This window comes from Trachymyrmex septentrionalis, unplaced genomic scaffold (genome assembly GCF_001594115.1).
Source record: "Trachymyrmex septentrionalis isolate Tsep2-gDNA-1 unplaced genomic scaffold, Tsep1.0 scaffold207, whole genome shotgun sequence".
Lineage (NCBI taxonomy): Eukaryota > Metazoa > Arthropoda > Insecta > Hymenoptera > Formicidae > Trachymyrmex > Trachymyrmex septentrionalis.
The window spans coordinates 1,446-4,227 of record NW_017305255.1 but is presented as its reverse complement, the minus strand read 5'-3'; positions in this window follow the sequence as shown (position 1 = coordinate 4,227).

Here is a 2,782-nt window from a genome sequence, read left to right as displayed (position 1 = left end):
CATAAACACTATTCACATTTTCAGCCGCCTGGCTTGCGTTTTCGCCTTTATCGAAGAAAAACTGTAAAATATGGCGTATTTTCTCTTTGTTGGTGTCCATCTTTGACACGCGCTCAAACAATACTGACTCAAGCAATCACAAAACTGTCTGAGAAGTTTTTTTAGTACGAAATCTTATCTTTCTAACGCCATTTGGCGTAACCCGATCGCACTTATACAACGCGAGATACAGATTACTAAAGCCATTTATTGGAAAAATAATAGATTTCTTTTTACTACACCTTATATTAATGTGGAACGTTATGTGTTATCGTAAACTGCGATTTGGGAGAAAAGATGTTGCTATCATATAGTACGGAGTCTCGATGTAGGGTAGAGCGGGGCTAGTGTTGTTGTGACACTTTTTTTTTAAATTATTATAAATTTTCACAATTATACAATAAGTGGAATGGTAAATTCTTTAAAACGTTGCATGTTCATCTGGCTTAATAATTGAGTACATATAAATCCTTGATATATCTCATAAACAGAAAAAAAATTACATTAATTATAAAGATGCAAGTGGGCATGTGAAGCATTTTCAAAGGATAAGTTGAACTATGAAAATAATTATTTAATGAGGTTACATATTATTATAATAAAAATTTGATGAATGAATACATGATCATGTATATGTTAATCAAATTTTTATTATTGTACTTTCATTATCTTAAATATAATAATTTGTAATATTCTTTTTTAAATGCTTTAATTAACAAAATCAGAAAAACTAAAATCTTAACTCTTTATAATAATAATTAAACATAAAATATGTTTAATCGGTTACATACAGAATAAAAAACATTGATAAAGACAGATTTCATTTAAGCAGCTAAGTTTATAAGGTTACTTATGAAATACTGGTTCAAACCGCATATCAGTGTTGACTGAAATATAAAATCTTGAATTACATTAATGATTCTTGAAAAAATCTTAAATTACGCTAACAAAGCAGCTGTATATTAGTAGTGGCGGAACTCGACCTCACTCTCCTCAACACAGATCGAGTCAGCACTTCTGTGGGCGCCAGGAGGAGTCCATTGTTGATGACACCTGACGTGGACTACCCGCGTGGCGGTTGTGAGGATTAGTGACTGACGCGTGGACGCCGATTCCCTCTGGGATCATCAGCTGATTTGGAACTGGTATTCATCTCTGCGGAGGTGCAGCATAAACGTTGCCGCAAGAGTGAGGAACGATGGGCCACAAGGAAACTGGATTCTGTTGCCCTCGAGATGAGCCTCCACTCCTTCACTTGGCCAGAACGTAGGCTGGACAGCACAATGGAGGAGGAGGCGAACTAGCTCGAGGACGTCATATCGCGCACGTGCGATATGTCGATGCCCCGCTGCCGACCCATGGCACGAAAGGTGGCATATTGGTGGTCCGAGGAGATTGCGGAATTGCATTGGGCCACCGTGGCCACCAGGTGGGTCTTTACCCGTACCAGGCGGCGGGGCACCGACAGCGATAGAAAGGGCCGCGGGGGCGCTTCGTACAGCAAGGAGCGCCCTTAGGGTGGCTATTAGGCCGGCGAAGGTCAATGCATAGAAAGAGCTCGTCTCCTCCTTGAACAGGGATTCGTGGGGGAGACCCTACAAGAATGTGACGAAACGATTTCGTCCATGCCTCCCCCCCCTCCCAATAACAGAGACTCTGGACGCTTGGTTCCTCGAGGCGGTGGCAACTTTCTTTTTCTCAAGGGGCAGGGAGATTCCGGAAAGAGTTGGTCTGCCGGTAGGATGGATCAAGGATCTGGGCGTCACTGGGAAGGAAATGTCAAAGGGTAGGCCGAAGGCACCGGGACCGGACGACGTGTTCGAGAAAGTATGGGTAGCCGCGGTCCCTATGGGCGCGAAGCTGAGGCAGCTCTTTACAAGTTGCCTCAAGGAAAGAATCTTTCCCAGGTTGTGGAAGAGGGACATACTCGTCCTGCGCAAAGAAGACAAGCCAGCGGAGAGTCCCTCCGCATATAGGTCTATTTGTTTGCTGAATGACGTGAGCAAACGGTGAGGGCACTAAGCGAGCATCATCTCCTGCTTCCTTATCTGGTCGCAATAATAGAGGATTACTTCCGAGACAGACAGCTTCTATGACAAACAGGGACTCCGGCAGCGGAGGTACGTCGTGCGGTGTTTCACAGGGGTCCATGCTGGGCCCTACGTCGCATACGACTCCGTTCTCCGCGTGGCTCTACCCCCGGGCTGTATCGTCCGCGGACGACACGCTAGTGGTGGCTGAGGGATCGACCTGATTGTAGCGAAGGCAAATGTTGCGGTGGCATGCGTTGTCGGCGCAATTAGGGAATTGGAGCGGAGGGCCCGCCAAAACATAGGCAATCTTTTTGTATGATGGGAGGAGCGAGGTGCCCACTTAGGCTTCCATCTTGGTGGACGGCGTCCGCATCCCGGTGAGACCCAATTTAAAATACTTGGACTCTGGATGGTCGTTGGAGTTTTGTCGATCACTTCGACGGACTGACTCCACAATTAGGCAGACATGCTGATGCCCTGCATGACCTGATGCCCTGCATGGCCTGATGCCGCATGCCCAACCTCTGTGGTCCGGAGGCATCAGTGAGAAAAGCGTATGGTATGAACTCAGTCTTGTCCGGGGTCTATTATGAGGCCCCGGTCTGGAGCGGCGAGGCCCTGACCAGCCATCGCATCAGAGAGAGGCTGCACAGTGTACAGCGACGGCTAGCCCTGAAGCTGACAGGACTGTGTCGTATACTGCCGCGACG